This window comes from Cryptomeria japonica, chromosome 11 (genome assembly GCF_030272615.1).
Source record: "Cryptomeria japonica chromosome 11, Sugi_1.0, whole genome shotgun sequence".
In the NCBI taxonomy this organism is placed as follows: domain Eukaryota; kingdom Viridiplantae; phylum Streptophyta; class Pinopsida; order Cupressales; family Cupressaceae; genus Cryptomeria; species Cryptomeria japonica.
In genome coordinates this window covers 478844978-478864123 of record NC_081415.1, presented here as the reverse complement: position 1 = coordinate 478864123, position 19146 = coordinate 478844978, and positions in this window count along the sequence as shown.

Sequence of the window (19146 nt, the reverse complement as noted above, 5' to 3'; positions counted from 1 at the left end):
CACCACTGTGGGTAAGTCCACGGTGGGTGGTACTGCCCACCACCGTGGGTGCCCATGGCTGGTGGTACTGCCCACCACCGTGGGTGCCCATGGCTGGTGGTACTGCCCACCACCGTGGGTGCCCATGGCTGGTGGAACAACCCACCATCATGGGTATCTCCCACGATGATAAAACACATATACAAAATTTAAAAAAACAAACAATACTAAAATTTAAAACTTAACTTTTATAAATAAAATCTAAATTACCTCCCCCTCACCCCTCCAATAACACCAATTTAATAAAATTAATCTATAGATTATCATTTACAGACATTAGATCTATAATAAAATTTCACAGAGATAAAAGTGATATGACAGGATTTACAGACATCCTATCCAGTAAACTAAATTTAATAATTAAAATATAAAATTTACAAAAATATATCACCGACATCAAATCAATACCCAAAGATTAATATATATAGTATACAGATCAGAGAATAGATTGGGATTTAAAAATTGTAAATTTAAAACCTGATACAGATTCACAATTAACAAAAGTAATTCAAAATTATGGTTGAATTTTTTGGAAGGTCCATGGAAAGCATGGTGACTAGAGGCATTTTTAAAGGTCTCCAACCCTCCTCTGCAGATCATACTTGCTCCCACTAGCAATTGTGGATGACACCATCGTTATGGGGGACTCAAGCATTTCGGAAGCCAGAATATTGAAGGACACCCTTTGTAAGTTTGCATCTACTTCTGGCCAGCTTATCAACTAGGTTAAAAGTGAAGTGTTTTTCATCAACACTCTTGAGAGAAGACAACATAGAATCAACAGAATTCTGGAATGTTGGATTGCTGATCTCCCTGCCACCTACCTAGGCCTCCCTCTGGGCATTGCTCCACCTAATTCCTTCTGGAGTTCTTTGGTGGCTAAATTTCAAAGAAAGCTTGCTGGTTGGAAATGTGCTCTCTTAAGTCAGGCTGGCAAGCTACAACTTCTTAAAGCTTCCCTTCAAAGCATTCCTATTTATGCCCTCAACCTCTTTAGAATTCTAGTTAAGTATGTTGATGCTATTGAAAAAATTCAAAAAAAAATTCTTTGGTTTGGGGTAGAGGAAAAGAAAAGAATGGCTCTTGTGGCTTGGGACAAGGTTTGTAGATCAAAAAGCAAAGGTGGTCTAGGCCTAGGGAGAATATGGACCCTCAATGGAGCTCTTTTGTCTAAATAGGTTTGGAGATTGTTCCAATCTGACAGTGAGTGGTGTAAAATTTGGAGAAGTATCCTCTTTTGTCTTCTTCTCTTTTCTCTTTCATCAATTCTAATTTCGGTATTAATGGGTCTCACATTTGGAATCATGCCTCTAAGTGTAAAGACAACATTGCTAAAGGGGTGAAATGGAGAGTTGGTAATGGTAGGAAAGTTAGATTTTGGGAGGATCCTTGGTTGCTTGATAAGCCTTTGATGGAAATCCATGATTGGGCCCCTTTTGTTGCCCCCTGTAAAAGAGTCTTCAACTCCTTGGTTGAGGGGTACTAGATAGGTGATAAATGGCAGAATATTAAAGGTATTCACCCTGACCTCATTAGTCTCAAGAAACACATGTCTTCTGCTTGGTTGAACAATGAGGAAGATACTCTTATTTGGAAATTTGAACCTAAAGGAAACATTACTATCTCTTCAATGTATGGAGTTCTATCTCCAGCCCCCTCAAAGAACCCCTTCTGGTCTAAAGCCTAGATAAAGGTTCTTATCCCAAAGATCAATATTTTCTACTAGACCATTCTCCAAAACAAAATTTTGACCTTAGACAATCTTTAAGTTAGAGGTTTTATCTTCCCAAATAGGTGCGCCTTATGTCTTGAGGAGGAAGAGTCTATGGACCATTTGGCTATCCACTATTCCTTAACTCTATCCAAGATTTGTTCCATTCTTGGAGTTATCATTGGTCTAACCCCACTTTGAGATCTTTGTGGCAGCTCTCTCTCTCTCACATTTTGTGGGGGATTTGTAAAGAAAGAAACAACCACATCTTCAAGGATACTTCTCTCACCTAGGTTGTTGTCTTTCAGAAAAATCAAAGGGCTATTGTGGAGAATGTTAGGATCATTAGAGAACCATGCAACTCTGTCAACCCCATGGAAACTCACATTCTCAACTCCTGGAATTTGAAGAGGGCTGTTAGTACTGATTCTAAACTAAGCAAGAGACTTGAAGCCAAATGGCACACTCCTCCTCATGGTTGGCTCAAAATCAACTTTGACGGAGCTGCCAAAGGCAATCTTGGCCCAGCGGGATGTGGTGCAATCCTTAGAGATGAAAATGGTAGTTGTAAGGAAATGATGGTTGTCCCTATAGGGTGCCAAACTAACCACATGGCGAAAGCTATGACTGCTCTCCAAGGAATTCTCCTGGCTAAAAGATGGAATTGTCCCTATCTATGGATTGAGGGGGACTCTAACAACATCATCAAATGCCTAAAAGGAATTTCTAAACCTTCATGGACTATCAACAACATTATAAAGGTTGCTAGAGATCTCATCAACACCTTCGATAAATGTTTTATTTCCCATATTTATCGTGAATCTAATGGCAGAACAATATGGTTACCTAGAAGGGTGAGGAGGGTCTCCTCAATGACGTAAGATCGATCATTTTCATGGATTGATATAACTGCACACCAAAGATCATAAATGGACAAAATAATGATTAAAAGTATTAATTGGAGGGCTATTAATAATTATCATTGTGTCAGTACCATTAATGACAAGACGAACACCACCTTTTCCCACGCTTTCTGGGTATTAGGGATTTCTTCGAGAAATTTATTTTCTGTAGCTTTCTGCAACTCTCGGCTTTCTGTTTTGAATAGCGAAACTATGGGTGGAAACAAGCATCACTATGAGCCCAACAACTATAAGGAGTGGAAACAAAAGGAGCAAATTTGGAGCATATTGCAGAAGGGCGGGTTTACGAAGTATATGGACAGACTCCATGGGAGGGATGCCAAAATTACTAATTTTTTCTGCAAAAATTGGAGGAAGGGCACCTTGAAGATGGGAGATCAAACTATCTCCATTTATGAAGACCTCATTGCTTAGGTTACAGGTCTTCGTAGGGAAGGAAGCAATTTCTACAGGGACAAAAAACTTAGCAAGGAGGCCATTGAGCGATACCCTGAAACGACAAAGGAGAAGAAGCGCCTGGTCAAGCTAAGCAAGACCTACTACCCTTCTAGGGAATTTGTTGAGTCATGGAGGGAGGTTCTATTTGCTATTATGCGATACATCACCTTGGATGGCAGATTCACCAAAGTGTATGGCTACCATTTTTTCTTGAAGAAATCCCTAATATCCAGATCCAGCCCCTGACAATGCATAACAAACCCATAAAACAAAACCTCTAAACTTCCATCTCTGCAAAAATCTTCCTTCTCGAGTACTTCCTCCAAAAACCAGGAAAGAAACAAACCCAATATGCCAAAACCACCAAAACTTCAATATCTACCAAAAATCTCCCTCCTCCAGAACTTCTTCCAAACAACAACCCCCTATTCTAGCCATTTTTCATAATATAAAAGGGTTTTCCCTAGAAACGTACACACAAAAGATCCAAAAAGCTGCCCCTTTTTAAAAACTCAATTAAAAGAAAATTAAATTAAAAATCTTTAATTATTAATGCTCATGAAATTAATATCTATTTAATTTATTAAACATTAACACATAATTCAAAAAAATAATGAAAGAAAGCTTTTATTTACTTTATTTAAACAAAGCATTTTTTATTAATTAATTTATTTACAACTATAATAATAATTTATTAATCAAAAGATATTAAAGTGTTAATTTAACCCTTAAATATCTTTACAATTACAAACATAAACATCAAGTATTAATTACTCAGAAGTACTAATAATTAATTAAATTAAACTCAGTTATAATCAACACTTAATAATAAATGAATAATTAAATTAACCAACACATCCTCAATTATCCATATTGCCAACTTTATTGATTAGCATTTAATATAGAATATATCTACTAATATTATTATAGAAAAGGTATAATATCACAATACCTCCTTAATCTTAGCCAACCTCGAGGGGCATTACATCCTCCCCCCTAAAACTCGACTTACTCCTAGAAGTTGCAAAAGATTAGATGATAAAGAGCTCACATTAGTCATGAAACTTATTAAACAAATATCAAATATACATATATATCTTTACACATATAAATGAAACATCACTGCTAAATTCTTTATGATTGCAATTATCCATTAGTTAGATACATCCAAAATCATACATTTCCTATCATTCTTGGACCTACTAAAATCAAGGTAGTGAAACAAGAATTTTCATCCTTTAACCATACCAAATTTATACATTAATTATATTTTTCATCTACTAATTCATACAAGAATACATTCCAACTTGTCCAACTCCATTTACTACTCCATCACCTTCCTATAAAAATAGCTTCAAATTTCAAATTACATCTCCATGTTAGTATCCATAAAAAATACATAACATAATAATTTTATACTTTTCAAGCATAGTAAAAATTTTCTAATGTCCATTCATAATAATATAGTGACAAAACACACATTTTACTCAATAATTTAGACATACATACTCATCCACATCACTGGGAAGTGCACATCACAAGGCTACATGAGCATATCCATTCTCGGTTATAGATAATATGCATAACCAACATCTACATGCATGGTCTCAGAACAAAATATATAATCATATATATCTATTGCCTCCATGCCTCAAAATTCCCACTCAAGGACTTGATGGTGCTAGGACACACACATAATGGTGCAACCTTCCATACAAGACCCTCGTGATCATCCCTTGTTTGTGTAAGGTGGTTAGCCTCCAAGAAATAGTCACCACACATAGGTAGGTAGTGGATCCCAACTGCATCATAGCCTCACATACCCCCATCCTCAAGGGTTTCCTATGTCTGCTTCCTCATATACACTCAACCAAGACCACCTCATACGTCCTTGGAGAGGGATCACATTACGAGACAAGATGAACATTTGAAAACAATAAAGTTAAATTAGTTTAGCCACCAAGATATGAATCAATAAAGAAAAATGAATCATCAATTTCAACAGTAAGACAAGAAATATCTATGGAATTGCAACACTAAGTCAAATATATAAAAGATCACATGATTGTGGCTGAACCTTCACATCCAAGTATAAACAAAATTTGTTGGCCTCACAAGAAAGAAATGAAAAATTCATCAAATTTGCACATCACAACACTGTGTGACTACGAATAGCCACCTCACGAGGAAGGAGGGAACGACCTCCAGCTATTGCAATAGCTCATCATGTGGTGTGACATAGTCACACTACCCACATGGCATGGTGGTTTTCTCCTCAAAAACATCCTTCATCACATCATCATGTGGCATGGCCCTACCCTAAACAATACCGGTAGGCCACATGGTGATGCCTACTATATCCTGTATCATGTCTCAACATGACAAGGCAATACTCCAAGAGGAGAAGGCATGCAATGGATGTATCCTGCATGGCAGTGTACCTTGCGTGAAAAGACACGCGTAGGTCACACCTCGCATAGTGATGTACCTCTCAAGATACTCATCGTAAGCTAGAGATATACATGGCTAGGGCCCACCCATATGCCTACCGACGCAATAACAGTTGAGCAACCATGGGTTCCCCTCTACACATGCAAGCATCTCCCTATCACTCTGCATCATGTAGGAACACCTAACATACATATGAACCTTCACATATCTATGTACATGGCATTATGCTCTTGAGCTCGGCTCGCTAGCATCAACAACATGACATCGTCACCTACCATTGTGTCAGAACATCAGTGGGGTGTGGCATCATACCTATTACATCATGTTGGAACACATCATGTAGGTACGAAATCCATCTCACCATGGGTAAAAAATCTCCCTCCACTTGTTGGACCTCAAACTATACATATACATGAAACACATGGTCCCAATTGGGTTACCTTGGTAGTCCCTCTCACCCTAGATCCCGACGCCCAAGTGGCAACACATGTCATCATATAATCCTAGTGGGTTACTCTGGCAGGCCTTCTCACTCTCGACCCTAGCCCCCAAATGGATACTCTTGTAGAAATAACATACCTTTCATGAAGACAAGGTAAAGGATCCTCCAAGACATACCGTCACTATGCTCAAGAATTGCCATCAATATGCTCAAGAATTATGGGGATTAGGTTGGCACATATGAACCATACAAGTTGGTTCATCAAAAGGGGAAGCATTGAGTACACCTTTTTATATGGTTTTGTTATATATATATATATGTATATGTATATATATATTCCTTGAATTAGAGAAGCTAAGGTTGCTTCGCGCTGCCATTATTCGTACATCGGTCCATACTATTCAAGGAACAATGACTTCTACTACTATCTCTTAGCGGAGGCCAACCTTGTTTATTTTACACATTAGGTCTTATTCTTAAGGTTTTGATCCTTTTTTGGGCTGACTGGATCCTTTGGATCATATATATAATTGTAATTGCACATTAGAATGTAATCAACAGAAGAATCAAGTAACGAAACTGTGCATAGAAGATAGATCTTAAGATTTAAGGTCCTAGTTGTGACCTATTCTATATGTTCTAGTAGGCCTGTGAGCCGGTTATGTTGTAACTAGGTCGTTACCAGTTGGTTGTAATCAATTTTCATGAAATAAAACAATCTTTTATGCATTGCCTCCATCATATCTTTGTGTTTTCGTTGTGTTTACTCTTGTTGACCGGTTTGGATTGATCTCTTTGAGGTCCCTCCTCACCGGTGACTACTTCAAGTGGTATCAGAGCGAAGTTTTGTTCTGGAGGTTGCGTGTCCTGAAATTTTGTTGTAGGGTGGCGGGTTGTGGATCCAACCTGCACTTGTAGAGGACCGAGGTGAATGATGGCGTGAAGAGGAGATAGAAATGGTGGAGCACGTGGGAATGCAGACCCTGTTGTGATGGAGATGTTGCAAGGTATAGCAGACCGGTTGGAAGTCATGGAGACATCCTAGAGAAGAGGCTGACATATTGAAGATGTAAGTGAAGATGAAGGAGAAGAAGCATCAATAGAACAAGCAAACCTACCGACGCTTGATCTGGATGAGGAAAGGATTTTGAGGGTTTTGAATAGGTCAAATACTAAACCTCATTTTACCCCACCAAAATATGATGGGAAGTTAGATTCGGATGAATTGATGGATTGGATCTCGGAGATAAAGATGTATTTTGACTTTGAAAACACTGCAGAAGAGAGGAAGGTGAAATATGCATGTACCCAATTGAAAGGTCATGCATCTCTTTGGTGGGAGCATTTTCAAGTTGATAGACAAATAAGAGGTAAAGAGAAGATTAAGACATGGGATCAGATGATTGCTAAGTTGAAATCAAATTTTATGCCAACTAATTATCAAGTGAATCTATTCCAGAAGTTGCAGAATTTGAGACAGAAGGAATCTAGTGTGAAGGAGTACACTAAAGCATTTTACAAGTTGAATATCAGATTCAGACATGCTGATGATGAAGTTGAACAAGTTGCAAGATATTTGAATGGATTGCGGATGTCTATACAAGATGAACTCAATTTGATCAAATTGGAGATTGTTGAAGAGGCTTAGTAGTATGCCCTAAAGGTAGAAGGGAAGTTAAACAAAAGACATGAGAAGAGGCAAAGAGGCAGAGGTGGATTAAGTTTTATCGGAGGAAGATTTCAAGGAGGAAGATGATATACCAGAGGTAGAGGAACCTGTACAGATCAAAACAAGGACAAGGAAGTGAACAAAGAAGGTAATTCATACTGGAAGGATGATAGAAATTTCTACCAAAGGAGAGAACTAGATAGCTACCGGAATGAGAATTTTGGAAGACAAGATAAGAGAACATTTAGAGGAACTTTCTATAAGTGTGGAGGAGAAGGACATTGTGCATTCGAATGTAAGAAGACATAGAATACCGGAAGAGAAGAAGTGGTGGAAGAAAACCCCACTGGATCAAACAACAAACCGGAAGATGGAGAACTATTGGTGATGAGGAGAGCTTTGTGTCATACCAAAGGAGATGAATAGCCCTTGCAGAGGAAGAATTTGTTCAAGACCAGATGTAAGGTATCCGATAAGTGTTGTAAAGTTGTTATTGATAGTGGTAGTTCAGATAATCTTGTTTCAAAAGAGATGGTGAATAAGTTGAATTTGGAAAGGTTGAAACACCCTAAGCCTTATCAGATATCATGGATTCAGGATGAACAGAAGTTGTTAGTAAGTGAACAATGTTTGGTGAAATTGAAAATTGGGAATTATCATGATGAAGTCTTTTGTGATATTATGCCTATGGATATTTGTCATCTTTTTTTGGGTAGACCTTGGCAGTTTGATAGACATGCAGTACATGATGGGAGGAAGAATACATACACTAGTGTGGCCAATGGGATGAAGCAAACCTTGTTGCCTTTCGAGGAACCTTTGAAGAATGAAGTTTGTACGAATGCTAGAATCTATTTGGTAGATGGAAGGAAATTCATGGATGGATTGAGACATGAGAATGTGTGTTTTGCCTTAATTCCTAAGAATACTGAGAAACCAAAACCGGAAGGAGAACAACCAAAAGAAATAAAAGATTTGTTGACAGAATATGAAGACATCATTTTAGATAATGTACATGATGGATTGCCTCTTGTGAGAAGTATTAGTCATTACATGGACTTGGTTCCTAGAGCTAGTTTGCCTAACAAAGTTGCACACTAGATGACACCGACAGAGAATGAAGAACTGAATAGACAAGTGCACGAGTTGTTGAAGAAAGGTTTGATCAAGAAGTGTACTTTCATTAAGGATGAGTTAGTTTATTTGGGATTTGTGATATCTGAGGATGGTTTGAAGATGGACCCTGAGAAAGTGAAAGTAATTTTTGAGTGTCCTACATTGAAAAGCATTGGAGAGGTAAGATCATTTCATGGATTGGATAGTTTTTACTAAAAGTTAATCAAAAATTTCAGTTTAGTTTGTAACCCTATGACTGAGACCATGAGAGGAGATCAGAAGGAATTCAAGTGGACCACTAGAGAAAACAAAATTTTTGAATTGTTGAAGCAAAAAGTGACTAAGCATCATGTGTTAGCTTTACCAAATTTCAATAAAGTATTTCAAGTGGATTGTGATGCAGGTGGAACAACAATAGGAGAAGTCTTAAGTTAGGAAGGGAGAGAAGTAGCTTATTTTAATGAGAAATTGAATGATGCTCGGAGGAGATATTCATTGTATGATCAGGAGTTTTATGCCATATTTCAAGCCTTGAAGAAGTGGAGACATTACTTGTTGCCTAAGGAGTTTGTGTTGTATATAGATCATCAAGCTTTGCAGTATTTGAACCGTCAGAGTAAGTTGAATTAGAGACATATGAGGGGTAGAATTCTTGTAGAGTAACACCTTTGTGTTGAAGCATAGAAGTGGGAAATCTAACAAAGTTGTTCATGCATTGAGTAGGAGAAGGAATTTGCTGACAGAGATGAGAGTGATGGTATTAGGATTTGAAGATTTGAAGACCTTGTATGATGAAGACCCGAATTTTGCAGAACCTTGGAAAGCATGTAGAGAACCAATTATGGTAGATAGAAGAAAGTGGTTGGATTAATTCATTCAGGATGGGATGTTATTCAAAGGAGTTCAGTTGTGCATACCTAAGAGTTCTATGAGGGAGAATCTAATAAAGGAGAAACACAATGGAGGTTTAGCTGGACATTTTGGTATTGATAAAATAGTAGCATTGGTGAGTGAGCAGTACTTTTGGCCCCAGATTCATAACGATGTTAAGAGATATGTGCAAAGTTGTAGAGTTTGTCAAGTTGTGAAGGGTAGTAGTCATAATGTGGGATTGTATAAACCTCTGACAGTACTAGTAAGACCTTGGGAGGATATAAGCATGGATTTTGTTCTTGGATTGCCTAAAACACTGAGAGGGAATGATTCTATATTTGTGGTAGTGGATAGATTCTCAAAGATGGCTCATTTCATACCTTGTAAGAAGACATCAGATGCATTACATGTAGCAGAACTATTTTTCAAGGAAGTGGTGAGATTGCATGGATTACCTAAGAGCATATTTTTAGATAGAGACACTAAGTTTGTTGGTTATTTTTGGGGAACACTTTGGAAGAAGATGAAGATAGATTTGAAGTACAGTTATACTTTTCATCCATAGATTGATGGATAGATAGAAGTAGTTAACCGGAGCTTGGGAAATTCGTTGAGATGTTTAGTGGGAGATAAAACTGGAAGTTGGTATTTGATCCTTGCACAAGCAGAGTTTGCCTACAACAATTTAGTAAATAGGAGTACTGAAAGAACACCTTTTGAGATTTTTACTGGAGTGCATCCTAGAGGTATATCAGAATTGAGAGGTCCATTAGCAGTGAAGACCGGAGAAGTTCAAAAGTAGAATATTTTGCAGATCACATGGAAGCCTTGCATATTCAGGTTAAGCAACATTTGAAAGACATGAACATCAAGTATAAGGAGAAGGCAGATGAGAAGAGGAGACATAAGGAATTTGAAGTTGGTGATGAAGTGATGGTATATATAAGAAAAGAGAGATTCTCGGTTGGAACTTTTAACAAGTTGCAAATGAAGAAGTTTGGACCTTGCAGGATTTTGAGCAAGTTCAGTTCTAGAAATGCATATGAAGTAGAGTTACTGGATAGTCTGAGTATTTCACCTGTTTTTAACATTGCAGATATTCATGAGTATCATGAACCAGAATTTAGTGAGGACAATGTTGCAAACTTGGATAAATAGTTACCCCAAAAGGAACCAGATCAGATTGAAGACATTTTGGATAGTAGGATTGGGCATAGTACCCAGAGTAGTTAGTATAAGTAGTATCTTGTGAAGTGTAAGGACAGACTAGTTGAAGATTCATCTTGGATTTCTCAAGTAGAGGTAGACCGCCTTGGTTTTCCTCTGATCCCAGCAAAGTGAGAGTCTCACTTTTTCAATCCCGGATGTCTGATGCAGGAGCATCCCCAGTTCATAGCAATCTTGCATCAACCAAAAACATTTTGTTTTTGTTTTTGTTTCTGTTTGCAGTTTTCATTTTTGTGTTGCAGTTTTGGCTCACCAAATCCTATGAAGTTGGATTCTACTTGAAGACTTGATCATTTTTCTTAGTTCCAGACCACATCACATTTGGATAATTTTCTGGCAAGATATCGTTATCCATTTCCTTGACAGTTTTTTTTACCGATTGCTTGGAACTATTTTGGTGATCTACCAGAAGCCCTTCCAAAGCTTGCAAAACCTTGGATGTTGATTTTGATGTTCCTTGGTGTGTCATCGACCTTTTCTCATGATCTACGTTTCATCCTTTGGATTTTCCAGAGGAATCTCTTGGCGGAGGCTGACCATGTTTATTTTACACATTAGGTCTTGATCTTTGGGTTTTGATATCTTTTTGGGTCGATTGGATCCTTTGGATCATATATATAATTGTAATTGTGCATTAGAATGTAATCAAGAGAAGAATCAAGTAGTGAGACTATGCATAGAAGATAGATCTTAAGATTCAAGGTCTCGGTTGTGATCTATTCTATATGTTCTAGTATGCCTGTGAGTCGGTTATGTTGTAACCCAGTCGTTACCGGTTGGTTGTAATCAATTTTTATGAAATAAAACAATTTGTTTTGCATTTCCTCTATCATATCTTTGCATTTCTATTGTGTTTACTCTTGCTGACCGGTCCAGATTGATCTCTTTGAGGTCCCTCCTCACTGATGACTGCTTCATATGGCATCAAGGGAGTCAATTCCATACTTGTATATATCAACAAGACTATCATCATCATCATCATTCTTGAATGTAGATCTGGGATGGTCATAATGAGGTGAATCATCAAAGAAAATAGATTCATGATCATTTGATGAGTTCGATAAGGATGAAAGATGAGATTGGATGTAAAGAAATTATTGGGAGATAAAAGGAATGGATTACAAGGAAGTGGAGGAAAAGATCTTAAGATTTGTTTCAATATCACAAGACTTTAAGATGAATTTACTAAATCTCATATTTGGATTTGGATTAATCTTAAATTATGGATGGGGTTTATGTTGGATTATTGAATGATGGATAGTCATAGAAAGAAATAGAATGTTGAAATAGGTTGGAAAAACCCTAAATTAGGGTGTGGATGTCCTAATGTATGAAATAGATAGGAGATGACTAGATGCAAATGTACTAAGAGATGTCATAGAGATACTAAATGGGTGTTGTAGATATGCCAAAATGGGGAGGTTATATAAATTTGATTGTTCTATATGGATAGGGTTTTTATTTAAGAGTTTGGAACTATGACCTTAGAGTGATGGTTAGGAATATGGATTTAATGATGGAAGAAGGATGAAGCATTAGAGAAAATGAAATGGATTGAGAGTCAAGACCTTGGATGATGAGTACAATTAGATTTGATTCTATACTTAGGATAGGCTAAGTTACTAATAAAGGATTAATTATATTAGCTAGTTCACAAGTGGTGGTTTCAATTTGATTTAGTTAAATTTTGATCAAGGTATTGATTAATGATTGGATACTTATTTTGATTTAGAATGGATTCTTGCATAGAAATAATTTGAAAGGATGGTTGTGATTAAGGATTTAATTAGAATTAGATTAGATGAAACAAATGACTAAGAATTTTTTATGAAGAAAGATGTGGACTATATTAGATTGGATGATATAAGTATAGTTAAGGTCCTTCAAAGCTCAAATATTAGGATTTATTAGGATGATTTGAATATGAATATTATTTACTAGAGAAAATTAATAGAGGAAAAGGTGCATATATTATCCGTATAGATGAGTAAGTTTGGTTTATGTTAACAACCATTGATTTATGTCATAGATACACCACGGGTGATTCACATATGTTGATTCATAGTTAAAGGATTTTGAACTATTTGATATAAAAAATTTTATCCTCGAATCACTTTGAATCCTATTCCATATTGAGATCCACTCCTTTCCCTATCCTCAAATCCTTAGATGAATCATGCCAAAAAAAACTATTTGAGTTGGGCATAAAAATCAATGAAAAAAAGTTGAGTGATAATTTTGAACAATCTAAATGAAAAATAATGAATCATTTTTTCTCCCATTCTAATTATTTTAAAAGAAATCTCTGATTTAAAATTTTTATAAATAATTTTTTCAATTTAAAATCATGAAATTTGATAAATATTCAAAATTTCAACTTTTCAATTACAACTTTTTTTCAATATCCATTAATATTTTTTGTCCCAATATGAATAACAACATTCTTTCTCCCAATATGAATAACAACATTCTTTTCACTTAAAATTCACATGTCCTAATTCCATAAAAAAATTACATAGCCTTGACTTTAAAAATGAATATTTTAAAAATTTATTGGTTCTTGAAATCCATATGTAACCACTAGAAACCACTAGAAAGGACATGACAACAATGATTTGAAACTTTCAAATCCTAAAAAAATAATATATGCATATCATGGTTCATAGAATACATTTGAATTGTTTATTTAAAGTATCCATAGCCATTCATAATAAAGAAAGTGAAAAAGGATGAAATGACCCTTTTCTACGATTAATAACTAATCTGAATATAATTTTCCAATGCAATAAATTATCAATCTTCATTTTTCTTTTCTAATTTTTTAATTTCTTAGATACATCAAGCATCATTAAAATAAAATGATTTATATATCGAAATATAATTGAAATAAGTAAATAATCATAATCACATTCATATATTTGGGGTTTTTTCACAACACATGAATTCTTAAATCACCACTGAATGAGATCCAAACTTAAAATTTGTAAATAAGACTCATCTCACACTCAAAAGGAGCATAAAAGAGGTTAACAAGCCTGATGTGACATCATTGATATAACCATCATTGAAAAATAATTGAGATTTGCATATTTAGTTGGAAAAATAACCATATACCTATTCACTCAAGTCACACATTAAGAGTACATCCTCCATACATAATAGCCAAATCAATGTAAAATCATTCAATAGGGTCAATATCATATATCATATAATCATTTCATCTAAATTAACTCAATATCAATGCAAGACATATAATTATTAAAATGTGATGGCCAACAATAATGTAAAATACCAACATAATGGTAATAACATCCATCCATGTAAATGTGTATATATCTACAAAGATAAAATATAAGATGTCGAGATTGTTATTATAATTACATTTGTGATCCAAATATATATAAAATAAAAATATCTCAAAACATAATGCTAATCCAATAATAGAAATCATAATATATGCATCCCAAAATATACAACGTGATCGTAACACAAAACATGATATTTGTGCATAAGGGCTCTTAGACCTTCAATACAACCAACAACAAATGAATAAAGACATGATTTCCTCACAAGAAACTTGTCACAACACCATATATGCATCATAATGTAGAAAGTAATAGTGATTTGCATGCAACGGAATACCAATGAAGTAAACATGTGGGTGATCTAAACATATGGTAGAAAATCTAACTTATTTGGGGAATATGTTAACCAATGCATAACCAATAATCACATTAATTGATATTAATAAAAGTGGTGAAGTTGAAATAATTATAATAACCCAAAGCAACATAAACAAACATGACCTATGCATCTTATGATACATAGTCAAATATATAATGTATATAATAGTCAACCCAAGGCACAAATATGTGGGGATTACATCTATAGTTCAAATACTACCCAAGTAGTGAGAGTCTTTAAAATTTTTATGACTAATCTTGGATAATTACATTACAATGCACTATATAATGTTGTGAGGTATCCTTGTGTTAGACAATCCAAATAATCAGAAGACAACTGAGGTGGGGGGGGTGAATCAGTTGTCATGGATTACCAGAACAATTAGCAATTTAAACTTTAATACCGGAACCCAAAACATTAATACCAGAATGCTTAAACCAAATACCAGAATATCAATTAAACTAATTAAGAATAAAATATAATCACAGAATAAGAGCCATCCACATGACACCAATACTTATACGTGGAAAACCCAGTAAAGGGAAAAACCATGGTGCCAAGCCTACCCATAGTTAGATAATACTTCTGCAGTAAGTATATGAATTACAATTAAGGGGCTTGCACTTGCAGAAAGGCCAACAGCCTAGAGTGCACTACTTATCACAAAAGGAGCCTCACTGACTACATAGAAATCTAGACTACAATACGGAGAAGTGTTGAACTACAAAAGATAGCATCTACTATGCCTGGGTACAGTTCCGGTTAATCTCAGTACCAGAGGACTAAATCCTCTTACACAAACCCAATTCGATCTCCAATGATCGACCAAATCCTCTGCTTGAATGATATTACATTATTCGCACATTACATTCTGTGACCATGACCTCTACCATAACCATGATGATCTACAATGAGATCTTACATCTATATATACAAACCCTCAACCATAAACATTTAGGTCAGCCACTAGATAATAAATCAATTGTTAGGTCCCAAAGACAACTGAGGGGGAGGGGGGGGGGTGAATCAGTTGTCCAATAAATACAATCCAAAACTAACTTAACCAAAGTTAATGCTTAATGTTGGTAAACCAAACTTTAATGTCGGTAGACAGTTTAACAGTTAGTTGCAGTACCCGTAAAGTTTAATGCATGAAACGGAGAGACAAATAACATACACAACACATAACACAATTATTTGTACGTGGAAACCCTGTAAGGGGAAAAACCATGGTGGGAAACCTTACCCACAATAAGATGATACTACTACAGATAGTATGTGTATACAATATGGAGTCTGCACATACAGAAAGGCCAATTGCCTAGAGCTCATTGCTCAATCACAAAATGGGAGTCACACTAACTACAATTGGATGGTTAAATCCAATGATAATGTACTACTTAAAATAGCATCTTCATATGTTGGATTCAGTGCCGATTAAGCTTTGATTTTCTTTTTTCAAACCTTCCTTCAATCTTGGATGATGTCTATGTGTATAGCTCTGCTTATATTCGCATATACCTTATTACAATCCTTTTTCCAATCCTATATTAATCTCATAAATTAGATCTTACATTTATACCATAACCTAAGACCAAATGAGTAGGTTGGCTCACTAAGATATTACAATAAAATTAATTACAAGTGAATCAATATGTGATGCATGATGTCAGCTCAATGTATTTACAATAATAATAAATCATCTTCATGACGTTTCATGCTGATCTAGAATAGATAAGCTTGCCAGTCCATAACCTAGACCTATTTGTCGGTAACAACAAATATGCAAAACTGATTAGACCAAATAACAAATCACCAAAACAAAGTGTCAAAACAATGTCTTCAACATAACCATGTAATCTCCAAGTCATTCCAAGTGTCGGTGAACAATATAACCTGTCAGTGAACCAGATACCAGTGACTGTGCATAAGTCACTGAACATGCCGGTGAACATAACCAAAGATCTCCAAGTATTTCTCAAGTGTTGACAAGTGTTGACATCAATGAAAAAACCATATCAACATATCCAATATACCAACAATCTCCCCCTTTAGCATTGATGGAAAAATAAGATGGAAAAACCATGAAAGTGTCAAAATAGAAATGCCAAAAACCAAAAACCAACAATCTCCCAAAGAGATCATTAACCAGAAATCAAAATACATAATATCTCCCCCCCTAGGAATAATCTCTCCCTAAAAGATAAAGTGTTTTTCCATAGATATCTCTCTCTGTTTGACATCAAATTCCAAAGCAATACAAAACCAAGGACAATCAGTTCAAAGAACTTATCACAAAATACCAACATATCAATTTATGCAACTACTCCCCCTGAGAAGTATCTCTCCTCATCAAAGCCAAAAAAAAAAAGATTTCTCTATTAATTTTGTCGGTTGATGACAATCATCAATTGTCTAAGTCTCTACCGTTGGGGGTATAACCCCAAGCTGCTCTCTGAGATACTCAAAAGATTCTTTAGGCAAAGGCTTAGTAAAGATATCTGCAATCTTCTCTTTAGTATTCACATAAACCAATTTCACCTCTTTTGCATCAACATTCTCCTTCAGAAAATTGAATTTGATAGAAACATGTTTAGTTTTTGAGTGAAATAACGGATTTTTTGATATATCAATTGCTGCCATATTATCACAGTAAATTGTTATAGGTTCCTTGCATTTTACCCTTATGTCCTTTAACATTTGCTTGATCCATAATACCTATGTACAGTTAGTTGGTGCTGCAACATATTCTGATTCTGCTGTTGATAAAGATGTGCAACTTTGTTTCTTGCTCAACCATGAAATTAATCTGCTACCAAGAAAAAATGCTCTGCCAGTGGTGTTTTTTCTATCATCTACATCTCCTATCCAATTTGCATCTGTGTATGCACACAAATCAAAGTTTTCATCTCTAGGATACCATAAACCAAGATTTGTGGCTCCTTATAGATACCAGAAAATCCTTTTCACTGCTGATTCATGATTTTCTTTTGGATTACTCTGAAATCTTGAAACAATACATACTGCATTCATAATATCAGGTCTTGTTTGTGTCAAATATAGTAAACCTCCTATCATAAACTTGTACCTAGTTGGATTAACAGGTGTTGATTCATCCTTCAATGATAGCTTATCATTTGTAGTCATGGGTGTGCTTACTAGTTTAGAGTTTTCCATGCCAAATTTATTAAGTAATTCCTTCAAGTACTTTGATTGATCTATGAATATACCTTTATCAATCTATGAAATTTGCAATCCTAAAAATAATTTTGTCTCCTCAATCATAGACATTTCAAATTCTTCTTGCATCTTTTTAGAAAAGTCTTTACACAATCCATCTTCTCCTCCAAAGATTATATCATCAACAAAAACTTCAATAACCAAGATGTCATCATTAGTCACTTTGTAATATAAATTTTTGTCAGCATTACCTTTAGTGAAACCAATCTTCAAAAGATATTTGTCCAATCTAGTATACCAAGCTCTAGGAGCTTGCTTCAAACCATATAAATCTTTTCTTAACCTACAAACCATATCTTTGTCATCTGTCAAAGAAAATCCATCATGTTGTTTAATGTAAACTTCTTCTTCAAGATCACCATTCAGAAATGCACATTTAACATTCATTTGATATACTTTATAGTTCTTGTGTGCTGCAAAAGCCAAGAATAATCTGACTGCTTCAATTCTAGCTACTGGTGCAAAGGTTTCATTATAATCAATTCCTTGTTTCTGTGAATATCCCTTACACACTAATCTTGCTTTGTTTCTGATTACCTTACCATCTTCATTAAGTTTATTTCTAAATACCCATTTAGTTCCAATTACATTTTTGTCTTTAGGCCGGGGAACTAATGTCCATGTGTTATTCTTTTCAATTTGTTCTAATTCATCTTCCATAGCTTTAATCCAGTGTTTATCTTCACATGCCTCATTAATAGTTGCTAGTTCAATTTGAGAAATAAGACATACCTCTTCATTTGTCAGTCTTCCTCTAGTCATAACTCCTTGATACTTGTTCCCAATTATCTGATTTTCAGAGTGATTCAATCTTACATACCGAGGTGTTTTCTCTTGCTGATGTTCTTCAATCACTATGGAATTTTCAGATGATGTCGGTGTGTCTGGATCAATATTTTGTACTGGTGTGCTCATAGTAGGTTCATTTGTAATTATCTCAACTATCGGTTCAGAGTCTATAGACCTTCTAAACTATTCATCAATCTTCACATTTGCACTCTCAATGATTTTTTGCAATCTCTTATTAAAACATCTATATGCCTTGCTCTAAGATGAATAACCAAGAAATATTCCTTCATCACTTCTAGGATCAATTTTTCCAATATACTCATCTCTTCTAATATAACATTTACTTCCACAAATCCTAAAATATTTAAGAGTAGGAGTATTACCAAACCATAGTTCATGAGGGGTCTTACCGGTTTCACCTTTGATGTGAACTCTGCTGAATGTATAAACAGTTGTATTGATTGTTCTCTCCAATACACATGAGGTAGGTTTGCTTATGATATCATGCTTCTAGCTGCATCCAAAATAGTTATGTTCTTTCTTT